Genomic DNA, 13,965 nt, shown 5'->3' with positions numbered 1-13,965 from the left:
TTGGTGCCTCCAACTGGAGGATGAGGGGGGAACAAGCAGCTGTGTGATTTTAGCAGCAAAACTAAATTGGACCATTCCTAAACCATGACATCACAGAATCACAGAATACGCCGAGTAGGAAGGGACTCACAAGAATCATCAAGTCCAACTCTTAGCCCTCCACAGGACTATCCCCAAGTCACACCATGTGCCTGAGAGTATCATTCAAATGTTTCTTGAACCGTCAGACTTGGTGCCGTGACCACTTCCCTGGGGAGCCTGTTCCAGTGCCCAACCACCTTCTGGGTGAAGAATCTTTTTCTAATATCTAAACCTACCCTGACACAACTTCAGGCCATTCCCTTGGGTCCTGTCACAGGTCACCACAGAGAAGAGATCTGTGTCTGCCTCTCTTCTTCCCCTCACAAGGAAGTTGTAGACCGCAATGAGGTCTCTCCTCAGTCTCCTCTTCTCCAGGATGAACAAATGGAGTGATCTCACCTGCTCCTCATACAGCTTACCCTCCAGGCCCTTCAACCATCTTCATTGCTCTCCTTTGTACGCTTTCTAATAGCTTAATATCTTTCTTATATTGTGGTGCCCAAAACTGCACACAATATTCAAGGTGAGGCCACACCAGTGCAGAGAAGAGCGGGACAATCACCTCCCCCGAGTGGCTGGCAATGCTCTGCCTGATGTTCCCCCGGACACGGTTGGCCCTCCTGGCTGCCAGGGCGCTGCTGACTTATATTCAACTTGCTGCTGACCAGGACCTCCAGGTTCCTTTCTATGGCACTACTTTCCAGCATCTCATTCCCCAGTCTGTACATACATCCAGGGTTGCCTCATCCCAGGTGCAAAACTCAGCACTTTCCCTTGTTGAACTTCATATGGTTGGTGATTTCCCAGTCCTCTAATTTGTTGAGTCCTCTCTGCAGGGCCTCCCTGTCTTCAAGGGAGTCAACAGCTCTTCCCAGTTTTGTGTCATCTGCAAACGTGCTCAGTATCCCTTTCACTCCTGCATTCAAGTCATTCAGGAAAATGTTGAAGAGCACTGTGCCTCAGATGAGGCTCTGCAGAACTCCACTAGTGACAGGTAGCCAGTCTGATGTCACACCATTCACTATCACCCTCTGTGCTTGACCTGTGAGCCAACTGCTCACCCACCACGCGATGTGTTTATCCAGCTGTGTGCTGGACATTTTGTCCAGGAGGATTCTGTGAGAGACAGTATTGAAAGCTTTACTGAAATCCAAAAAGATCATACCAACTGGCTTCCCTTGTTCAACTAGGTGGATTACCTTGTCATAAAAGGAAACCAGGTTTGATAAGCAGGACTTTCCTCTCATGAAGCTGTGCTGGCTGTGATCAATGACTGCATTGTGTTTCAGGCGTTTTTCAATATCTCTCAGAATAATCTTCTCCATAACTTTACCAGGCACTGAAGTGAGACTGACAGAACTGTAGTTTAGGGGGTCCTCCTATTTGCCCTTCTTGAAAATCAGGACAACACTTGCCAGCTTCCAGTCAGCTGGGACCTCTCTGGATTCCCAAGACTGCTCAAAAATAATTGAGAGTGGTTTTGAGATGATATCAGCCAGCTCTTTGAGAATTCTGGGATGAATCTCATCAGACCGCATAGAGCCAGCTGGAGGAGCAGATTTCAGGGTCAACTGGGAGTTGATCATCCTCACAGTCATGGTCCTCCAGGTCAGAGCACTGTGACCCCCTTGGTCCATCATCTGTGTTGAAGACAGAGACGAAGAAAGTGTTAAACACCCTTGCCTTGTCCCTGTCCCTGTTTGTGACGTGACCATCCTTATCCTGTAATGGGCCAATGATATTTCTATACTGCCATTGCAATTAGTATATCTGAAAAAACTCTTTGTATTGTCCTCCACATTTCTGACCAGCTTCAACTCCAGTTCAGTTTTGGCTGCACAAATTTTCTTCCTACAGTGGCAAGCAGCATCTCTGAATTCTTCCCATGTCACCTGACTTTTCTTCCAACAGGCACACACATTCCTTAGTCCCGAGAGAAGATCCCTGCTCAGCCAAGCTCGCCTTCTGCCTCACCTCCTCGACTTCCGACATTTGGGAATTGCCTGCTCCTGTGCCCTAAGGAGGAGATGTTTAAAAAGCGACCAGCACTGATGGACCCCAGGATTTGTAAAAACATTTTCTCAGGGGACTTTACTTACTAATTCCCTGAGCAGCCTGAAGTCTGCTCTCCTTATGTCCATAGTTCAGGTTTTGCTGACACTTTTCCTCCAGTTATTTTAAACTCAATGGCTTCATGGTTACTGTGGCCAAGACGGCCACCAATTTCAATTTCACTCACAAGATCCACTCTGTTGACAAGCAGAAGATCAAGAAGGGCATCTTTCTGAGTCATCTCCCTTAGGACCTGTTCCATAAAGTTGTCATCCAGGTTTTTTAGGAATCTTCTGGGCTGGGTTGTGGAGAGGTCAAAAACTAAACGATCCCAGGCTGGGGGTAGAAGCTGGAATCTTTACTGAACACGCAACATGCAATATAAGGGTCTTGGAGGCAGGACATGTTAATGAAGAGGATGGGTTATGCTAACTAGGGAACGGATTATGCTAACTAGAGGATTACACAATTTTCTATTGCAATTACACAAAGTGGTTAATATTTTCCTGTAGCGAGGACCACATGGGGGAGAGAACAAAAGGGTTTCTACATAATCTGACAACATCATCACAAAGTCTTTCATATCTTGCTGAAGGAGACAGGACAATCAAACATTGCTAAATATTAACATATCTTGTGATGAAGCTCCTCAGAGTAAGGAGTTTCTCCCAGCTCGTACTGTTCATGGCCTGCTACATAATCTTATCAGTTCCTTTTCTACTGACAGCCGAGTCAAATCTCTGGGACTGGGCCAAAGCTTCCGAGCTCCTCTTGTTTGTTCCTCATGCCGCATGCATTAGCGTAGAAGCATTTCAGGTATGGTACATCATAGCCAATACCCAGTGAAGCAGATTGAGGGATCCCATTAGGGCTCCTTTCTTCAAATTTTGGCACACCATCTCATCGCTCGTCACTGGCAAGCCTACTTTTGTCCCTTTTCCCCTTACAAGCTAATCATGAACTCACAGACAAATGCATTCATCTTGAATCTTAAAGTCAGGATATTTCATACTATGTTCTGAGTTGGAAGGCACCTTAAGATTATCTCAATGCAATTCCAACACCCCTGCTACAGGCAGGTATGCTCAGGTTGCTTAAGGGCCCCATCCAACCTGGCCTTGAACATTTCCAGGAATGGGGCATCCACAACTTCTCTGGGAGACCTCTTCCAGTGCCTCACTATCAGTTTTAAGCCATTTTAGTTTAGGGGGTTTTATGTAGATGTCTGCATGCAATCTGTGTGTCCAAGGTCTCATTACACTGTGTGTACAAGGTACTTGTACACCAGTTCAGCTCACCCCACAGTCTGCTGGGGCAAAAGGGCTTTGAGCAATTACTGTTTACCCTCTAATTCAGAAAAGTCCTCTTTATTTACAGGCATTTGGGTTAATTAAGTAACTACATAGAATATTTACAGTATCTGCAGTCTGTTCACTATTCATTTGGAAACAAACACGGCATATCCAGGGTTGGTAAGTTAAACCCCTGTATTATGTCATCATGATGGAGGCAAGAGCCTTTTACACAGCATTAAAGACACCCCCATGCAGATGTGAATCATACTGAGTGTGGATATGTGGGTAGCTCTCCCTGTTGCCTCTCCCTGGCTGACTCACAGAGGCTGCTCACCTCCAGAACGAGGAGGATTTTCTGTGGGGAATCTAGCAAGGAATCAAGCTAAATCAAGTAGACAGTTGATATGCAAAAATCAATGGAAATACTTAGGATTTTAAAGCTTCACAACGTTAATAACAAAAGACTAACTTTCATTACTTAGCAACATTAATGCATCCTTGCAACATCAATAATGAAAATGTGACACCAAAGAGTGACACATCAAATTGACACTGCTGTATTGTAGTGGTTCATGGAGATTTGGAAAGCAAAGGGTAATTCCACAGGCCAAGTGACAGTTAGTTTTGAGTGTGGTCTCTACCTCCCTCAAAACTAAGGATCTGTTTGATATGGTGTTTTTAACTTTCTCCATATTCCCAAAACACAGTTTCCTCACAGAAAGCACCTCAGATAATGAGTGCTTTGTCAGCCTCATTTCACACAAACTTCTTTAATACAAACACCTAGCAGTACAGAAACTACATTTAATGTGACTTAATGTGATTAAATTAATTAATTAATATACAATAGTTATTATGTCTAATGCAATTTAAACATGTAAGTAGGTTTTCTGTCTTTTTCTTAGTATAGAATCTCCAACCTCTAAAATGTTTTCCAACAAAATCATGGACCTGACTCAGCTAACTGAGAACTGACTTGCTTTTTTTTTTTTGGACCATTTAAGTCTGTAGTCTCTAGTGATGCAGAGACCTCAGGTTGAAAACTCACTTCCAAAAGACAAACAATACCCAAGGCTGAGAAACACAACACAGACTAAAAGCTTAATAAATTCAGCTCTGTTGTCAGTGGTGGGCAGAGCTGATCTGTGGAGGACTTACATATAATTCAATAAAATGTCATCTCTTTAAAGAAGAAAACGAATGGTTCCCAAAATATCCAAGGGAAATACCTCCACTCTTATGAAGAAGGGAACTATCTTAAACTTGGGCATGAGGTTTATATCGCTCATGTTCTCCCTTTCAACTACCTGTTAGGGTAGATTAAATCCCAACAACCACTCAGTCCCAACTTTTCAGTAACTTATAGCTCCAAGATAATTTGAAACCTTGCTGTGCATTCAACAGTAGGTTCTTTTCCATGAAGGTTTGGATTTATTACCTGTATTCAAAAATACCATAAGATTAGTGTCACATAGAATCATAGAATCAGCCGGGTTGGAAAAGGCCTCTGAGATCATTAAGTCCAACCCTTGATCCAACACTGTCGTGGCAGTAGACCATAGCACTAAGTGCCACATCCAGTATCATCTTAAAAACCTCCAGGGGCGGTGAATCCACAACTTCCCCGGGCAACCCATTCCAATGTCTGATTACTCTCTCTGTAAAAACTTTCTTCCTAATATCCAACCTAACCCTCCCCTGGCAGAGCTTAAGACCGTGCCCTCTGGTTGTGGCTGACTCTGATGAAAATTTTTCTGTCCCTGGCCTATGCCCAAAGGCTGGTCATTGCTCTTCACATCCAGTGGCATAACTGTCCACGTAATTGCTCCTTAGCAGAATTAATTCAATACAATTAAGACTAAAAAAGCTCTAATACCTAAGAGAAGGTTGATCACATCTAATTAACTGGATTAGACAGTATATGCTGGCAAATAAAGATTCAGAGTCAGCACCAGTAGCTCTATGAAGAACAGTGCAACTGAAGCCCTACAAAGCTCTGAACACATACCGGTAACTGATGTGGTATGAAATCACACAGAATAATCTGCCTTTAGTCTCCTTCTGGAGTAAGAACTTGAAAAAGGAGAATTGGAGTTTGGAACCATGGCAAGAAGAATGAACACTCAGGTGCTTTCAGTCAGACTGGAGTGCTTGGCTCTTGTGGCAACCTGTCTTCCAATCAGGCACCTCTGCCTGATGATAGGAAGTGCAAAAGGAGGTGAACATAAAATATTATTATATTCTGTTGAAACAGTTTCACAGTTTTGAAATGGCTCAGACTTAGGTAAAGGGATGAGTTCAGTTTCAATTCCATTTAAAGAATTTGAGGAAAAGAAACAATAAAAGTTGTTAATGCAAGAAAAACTCAGCTTAGGGTACAGCCCATGGCATAAGGGTTGAACTAGGTGATCTTCAAAGGTAGCCCCCCCCCTTTTTCTTGGTTTTCAGTCAAAAAACTTCTGGTCTTGTAATAAAATACGGCCAATTTCAATACACCACTGAAAGCTATTGAAATATTCTCTAATGCTGCAGTTACTGGACTTAATTAATGAGAAATTTACTCCATGATGCATCTGATGCAACAAAATCCTTGTTTGGTGGAGCTCTGCTTGTGTACTTCTGTCCTGCTTTGTTTAGCTGTTAGATATTAAATATCAGCAAGACTTTCAAATCGTCTTCCAGAATAAAAAGTCTCATTTTCCCATTATCATCTAGAGGTGCTCCCAGTAAGGAACTAAAAGTTCACCATCACTGAAGTAAATTACATCAAATCAACATCTCACTTTTTGCTATTCATCAGTAAGAATGGTGTGGGCTGAGATCTTCTAGCTAAATTGAATATTCCTCTTTTTCATTCTCCATCTTTTTATGGGAGGGACTGTTATAATTTGTTTCAGACCAGAGTGTACATAAAGTATTTGGAACGTTTTAAGACGTGTTTTCTCACAAATGAGCACACTGGATATAAAGCAGATTTATAGGCAAAAGGATGTAATCAAGCAATGTATTTTCAGACTCAACTATTAGCGGTATAACTGAAAAGAGTCACAGCTCTTTGGCACCAAGCTAAAGACAGAGCTCAGATCTTGAACCAGTTTCTAAGACTAAACGCATACTTGATCTAAAGGTCAGCTCCGGCTGAGACACCACATTGCAAAGCCTCTCAAGAGTGTCACACCTGAGCTGGATACACTTGCTAAACAGGAACAGCAGAGAAGATGCAGCCCTGTCAGGAACAACGACAGCTCGTCTCCATTTCCCGTTCTGACACAGAGGTGATAAGTGGCTGTGAGTCATTACAGCAAAACAAAGCACAAAAATAAATTACATTTTTAGCCCACCATTTACATCCTTCTGTTGGTATCATCCTGACAAGCTTTGAAACTTATTTTTGTGACTGCTTAGCCTTTGCCAGGTTTTGTTCTTCAGTCATCATGATGCTCAAGGGGTCTAATCACATTCAGAAAGTGAGGGGCTATAATATAAAGGCACAGCAAAAAGAGGGCCTTGGCATACAGGGTTCCCTGTTAAAATAATTTCTGAGAAAAGGAGCTAATAGTCACTTACTATGCTTACGGGTTTTTTTTCTTCAAACTTTTGCCTTTTTAAGACAGAATAGTGGCTTTATTCATTTCAGTAAGTTAGCATAAAAATGCATTAACCTGAAATTAACCTGAAAGACCATGACAATTGGCTGGAAATGCCTTCCACAAAGCAAGAAAACCAATGCTGGAAGAGAAGAGAAGAGAAGAGAACAGTGACTGTAGTAGTCTGACTGGAAACAAGAGTCATGCAAAGGGCAGGACATACAGAGAGGGATCTGTCTATAGCTGTAAACATCAGAACCAGTCACATCATCTTGAAAAACATCTTGCTGTTTAATAAACTGTTAGTTTAATTTTAAAAAATGAAGTGTCTTGCCTGTTATCACTCAGTATGCAACAAAAACTATACCACACTGTACGTGCATTGTAAATTGCTCAGTGGTTTTATATTATTTCTCCAGTACTTGCTCACACCTCTTACACCTCTGATTTCAAAGAAGTTCCTTGATCTTACTTTTCACATTTGGTCACATTCCTAGACTACAACAATGAATGCTGTTACTAATCACTACAAAAATAGTTGTGATCACCCAAAGAATGTTCTCTTCGCTCCTAACTATCAAAAAAAGAGAGGCATGACTGAAATTCGGAAAATAAGCATTTTAATGAAATTTCCAGCAGCTCTGAGCAGGTTGAGTTAGCCTAAGTACAGCTTCCTCTCTTTAAGTACTTCACAAGCACCTACACTGCTAAGCCCACTATTTTCCTGCACAGTCTGAATGACTCTTCTTCAGATCACACAATTTAGGAACCTCATTTACCTAAGGACAAAGGAAACAAATTATGTTCATTCTGTCTCATATCCAAGACATTAATTTAAGAGTCTAAATATAAAAGTAAAATTTAAATAGCCAGACTTAACTGCTCAGTGTGTACCTCAGATTCTTAAGAGACATGATTATTAATAACCTCCCAAAGGAATGAAGGAACATAGGTCAGGAAAACATACACCTGGGCCACTTAATCCAGTCCCTCGTTCTCACAGAATGACTGGGGTTGGAATGGACTTCTGGAGCTCATCTAGTCCAACTCCCTTGCTATAGGAGGTTCACCTAGAGCAGGCTGTACAGGACCATGGGTGCCCCCCTTCCGGGCCCATGGATTTGTGGGTGTCAGGTTTGCCTAAATTATCTATAAGCCAATCCTTCTCGACCAAGGGAAAGACTTCTTTCCTTCAGACTTTCTTGCCTCTGGAGTCTGGAATTCCAAAGGGTTAGCCTTAGCAGTAAAAACTAAAGGAAAGAAGACATTCAGTAACTTCACCTCCCCTGCATCCTTTGCCACCAGGGCATATACCTCATCCAGCAGCAGGCCCATATTTCCCCTAGTCTTCCTTTAGCTACTGATGTACTTGAAGAAGCCCTTCTGGTTGCACTTGACATCCGTTGGCAGATTTAATTCCAAAATGAAACTTATCCCACATGCCTTCTCGAATATGCCTTTTATAATGACATATATGGTCTTAAAACAAGTTGGGATTTTGTCCCCGTGACATATATTTGAAGACTTTTGTAGTACTGGTGGTGAGAAGCCCTCCCACGCAGACCTTACAACTAGACTTACTCATTTCTAACCATTTGTTGTGTTTGGTGCCATTGTTCTGTCAGCAGGAGAACTAGTAAAAGAGCCTTCAGATAATTTTGATTTTTAAAAGGTTAGGATGTTTTAGCCTAATGTGGATCTGGATTAAGTCAGTGGAAAACCTCTTACCACGGTTGATGCAAGGTAGAGAAGCCTTTTGAAAATTCTAGCTTTGACCTTTAAAAACCTAATTGTAAATGCATAGCAGGCTGACTATCCTGAAATACCTAAAAGAGGCTTATAAAAATTGGTGAAAGTTGATAGGTAGATTGTGATAGGACAAAGGAAAATGGTTTCAAACTAAAGCAGAGAGATTTCAGATTAGATGTTAGGAAGAAGTTCTTTTTTCAGAGGGTGGCGAGGAACCAGAATAGGTTGCCCCATCCCTGGCAGCGGTTAAGGCTAGGTTGGATGGGGCCCTGAGCAACCTAGTCTAGAGGAAGTTGTCCCTTCCCACGGCAGGAGGGTTGGAACTAGATGGTCTTTAAGGTCTCTTCCAATCCAAGCCTTTCTGCGATTCTATGGAGTGGTCAAATAATGTAGCAAATTATTATGAAAACCTAATAATCTTCATTCATTTAGGTACATATATTAATGATCTTTTCTGGTTGTATAAACTCAGCTTCATCTGTGATAGCTCTTTACCTATTAGCTACGAAGCAAGAGTTGTTCTGCTCTACCTTGCACACTGATTCCTCAGTAATGATATTGTGCTGAAAAGGTAGAACTAGAAAACACTATATCCGCTTTTAAAAACTACGGTATTGGGAAGTAAGCAGTTCATGAAAGTCAGATAGAACAAAAGACAGGAAGATGGGTGTCTTGATTCCTCTGTATAGGAGAAAGCATCTCCAGTGCTTTCAGATTACCCAAGGCCACACTCCAAGTGTTGTACGCTTACAGAACTGTGCAGCCTTTTCTTTTTAATTAACTCACAACTTGTGTTGCTCAGAGGCTGTTGACTGCAAGGGAACCCTGTTGTGCTCAGACGTGATCCACACACAGCACCACCTGACCTGCAAAACACATGTCTAAAGGTTGACAGCAGGTGGAAAAAAACCAGGATTATAATTCCCCTTTCAAAGGGTGGATCTAGGGATCAGGAAAAAGCAAGTGTTTTGTTCAAAGTGGTGCAAAGTTGTTGCAAACCCAGAAGCTGTAGGCTACCATTTGATAGCTGGTTGCATCCCCTCTTGTCAAGGGCAAGCTAACCTTTGAAAAGCAAATCACAGTCATTAAGTTAGGTCCCTTGTTAATGAGTAATATGAAATAGTTGTGATGCTTGAGATAATGGTATAAACTGTACCCAATGAAATAGCAGATATCACATGCCAGAGCTTGGCATCATCAGAAATATGTAGGTTTCAGTCGTCTTCTGCAGAAACACAGCCACACTTCAGTCAATGCATGGGTCACAGAGCTCCCATATGGATAACAGAGACAGCTTTGCATTAGCAGGCAATGGGATTTTAAAGTTCACATTTAACCTTAAACAAAACAAAGTTTGATTAAAACAACAACAACAAAAAAACCCAAAAAGAAACCTCAAAAACACAACAATAAAAAAATCCCACAGTGAACACCGAAAGTGTACAAACAGTAGTCTGTTGGACCACCTGAGATAACTATTTCACACCTAATTTACGCATATATATCTCCACAGATATACCTTTACACTGCTCTGCATACCGAAGCTATGCTAGTGAGAATATCTTACTCTTTCCTGTTTATGCTGTTTCAGTTCGTATGAATAAGCAAACACTCCAAACAACAGGCAAAGAAGTTCCTTTGTATAGCAGTTAAAGAGACCAACTGTGATGTGAGAAACACGTTCATTTCCTCAAGCGAACAGCTTCCTATTCCTTCTTTTCAAATATAAAAAGAGTAACTGAAGTATCTGTCACCAGTACTCTGACAAGTGGAGATGCCAAGTGCTGGCAAAAAGACATCACCTGGTAGGAGGACAGAGTTTACATACAATAAAGTTTTAGGCTTGGTCAAAAATTTCCTATATTTGATGTATGAGCTTGAGTGCTGTTACCAGATATTTAATTCATGAGGGAGCACTCAAATCCACAAGTGAGCAATGAAAAAGGATTAGACCACATCTAGATTCTACATATAGTTTTGTCAAGAAGCACATCAATAAACTGGATGAAGTTTAGCAGAAGGACGTGAAGATGATGAGGGCTGGAGCACTTGTCCTGCAAGGAGTGGCTGGAGGAGCTGGGCTTGTTCAGCCTAGACCAGAGAGCTTCAGGTAGACCTAAAAAAAGCAAATCCAATCTATACATAACATCTCCCTCAACAAGATCAAGACTGATAATATTTCAATAAAATTAGGGGGACACTACAGTATCTGTGATGGCTAATTAGTCTACTATATTCTTTCTAGTCTCTAAGTGTCCATCAGGTGGAAATTTACTGCTGGATTATAAACACTAAAGACACCAAACAAAAAGACTGAGACTGAACTCTGCTTGCTGCAGAAGGAAGGGCAGCTCCAGACAGCTTCAATGAACAGGAACTACAATTTGAGCCACAAATCTCTCTGCTCTGTTGGCTGCAGGTAAAACTGGTATGATTTGGCTGAATTCACAGTTACCTGGACTGTACTTAAATAAAACAAGGCAAATTACGCAAGATGTGTCCCTGAATATGTGAGTCTTCTTGACCTGACAGACATTGAGATTGGTTTACTATAAATGAAGACCCTGATCAAGACAAAAGTGAATCAAGGAGTGAGGATGGGCACACCTTCCCCTTCTCCATTGCCTCTAGAAAAGGTCTCAGCTATACTGGCATCTCTTGTTGGCACCAAACATATCACAGAATCACAGAGGTGGCAAAGGATCTCTCAGGTTGCTCAGGACACCAAGTTAGGTTTTTAATATCTCCAAGGATGGCGACTACAGTAAGTTTCAGTGCTTGCCACCATCTAGTCAGTCTACAGGTCTCAAGCGGGTTCACAGTGCTGGGATTCCTGAGGCAGCATTTTGAATCTGTGTCTCAGTCTTTTATTCTGTGGTGGAACAAAAATCCCTCTGAGGATGGGACTCAACCAGCTCAACTCCACCAGCTGCAGGTTGCAAAGCCAGTCTACTCACTGTAAATAAGAACTTGAAGTTTTCAAGGAAAGAAAAACAAAAAATCTTTTCATTCTGCTCAGTTCTCCCTGTGGGCAAGCATTAAATCAATATCTTCATTAGCTGTACTATGTCACTTGATCTTACTTCCTTTCAAAACAATTGCTTAATTTCCTTATCATGGGTAGCAAGGGAGGAGGGCTGGCAGAGACAACTCTTCGCGTAAGAATGAGTAGCAAGTATAGACTGTGAGTAAAGATAGTTCTTGATTGTTTTGACCCTTCTTCATTATAATTTTGCTTAATAATATAATTAGAATACATGCTTCATTTAACCAAGAATGTGATAAAAAATAATTCCTTCTGGGATATTTTTATACACCAGAGATGATTAATAATTCAGTGAATCTGTAACTTTCCATTTTCTTTCTTGTATCCTCTTTTTTCAATGGATTTAATTTCAACTCATGAGAACCGTAAAGTTAGGCCAAACCTCAAATTATTCCATCCTTTTGCTGAGCAGATTGGAATATATCACTAGAATCATTTAGCCTAACACCCATTGACTATCATTTGGGACAGAAAAGCCACTACCACTGAGAAGAGGTGTGAAGGAAGGAGACAAATTAGGACATGAGAAAAAGGGTTCTGCTGGTGGAGTAAGGGAGGCAAAACTAGTACCATAATTGAAGAATCTTGAGATATGCCAATATCAATTTAGCAGTATTTTCACCACTTGTCTAAAAAATTTAAAAATCACCTTCTGGTATAATCTTTTAACCAGAGTTGGAGCTTTGCTTTTCAGTACGTTCATCAGGGTAAAGCTTTACCTGAATGTTCAGAAATTCCCTTGATTTCCCATCCAATATATTACATTACATGCAAAAAGCTAAAGTCAGGAACCCACTGTTAGCTGTTTGTCCCAATCTGTCTTTTCTAAACATATATTTCCATAAAATTTTCTAAGGATTTGGAAATGCAAATTGGAGACTTCCCTCTGTTCCTTTCTTGCATCATTTTTCCCCCCAAATAATGTATTTTTTTCTTTTACTTTGTAGACAGCAAGTTCCACAAAGAAATGACCTCATTATGTTTTTGAGGCTGGTAGTCAGTATATGGAAATCATGCAAGTTGAGCAGAAGATTAAGCACCGTTATTCTTCATCTACACAGAACTACACAATCTTTTTGTGCTCACTTTTGTGTCAGCATGGCCCATAAAGGAAAACCCTATGTTATGGTTACAAAGCCAGAGTGCAGAGCTTTAGCAATGAGTAGTCATCGAGGGAGGCGTGTGCTTGACAGGAAAAAAAAGCCAAGGACTGGAAGAGGAAGGGGTCACTTTTTCCCCAGCGCTGAGGAAAAGACAGGAGTTCTTCTCAACCCTAGCCACAGGTAGCAGTTCCTACCGGGGCTGCTGCTGCCTGGACTGCACTGAGGGACCTTGATGGCAACAACCCCATGAGTTTCCAGCTGTTGGGGTGGGGGGGGAGAAAAGGGTGATGCTTCTCAGCCATTTTGTCTTTGCCTGGGGAACCTACATGGCCGCCGCCATTTTGTCCTCTACAGGGGAAACCAGACACCATCTTGGTTTTTTTTGTCCTAGGGGCTGAGCGACTAGAAAACAATTTCTGCCTTTGTTGGCTTAAACAGTTTTCCTTTGTATCTTTGTAGTTACCTACCGCTATTTTCTTCAGTAAATTGTTATTTTTTTACTTATATCACTTCATATTTTCCCTTCATTATTGAAGGGGGCAGGGAAAGGTTCAAACAAAAGGCAAGCAACTCATTTGGGGTTCTGTCTCTCCAGCTGGTTTGTCCAAAACCAACAGACCCTGTCAAAACAAGAAATTAACAAACAGCAGTTCTATATGAAATGACCAGACACAAACCAAAATATTTTACGTACATATGTAGAGAGTCATGAAAAGGAAAATCACCCTGCTTGTGTCACCTTGCTCTTTTTATTTAGGATGTGGTGACTTTAAGTGTCTCAGTTCTAAAACTGTGTTACAAAGCAGAGGGACCTCACTTAGTAGCTTGTGAAGTTTATCAGGGAAACTTAAAATTTTACTTAATCCCCAAAGACATCATGTATGTCTTCTCTAATTATATTGCTTTAAACACACACAAGTGCGTGCTTTGCTTTGTAACAGGCATTTTCCTTGGCAGCAGGCAAGAGGGTCTCAGCCTTTCTTTATTCTGGGCTCTTCACTCCTTTACACTATGGCCTTCTGACCAATTTTGTGCTGCAAAACTCTGCTTGC

This window comes from Corapipo altera, unplaced genomic scaffold (genome assembly GCF_003945725.1).
Source record: "Corapipo altera isolate COAL_440 unplaced genomic scaffold, ASM394572v1 0, whole genome shotgun sequence".
NCBI classification, from domain to species: Eukaryota; Metazoa; Chordata; class Aves; order Passeriformes; family Pipridae; genus Corapipo; species Corapipo altera.
This window is presented reverse-complemented; position numbering follows the sequence as displayed.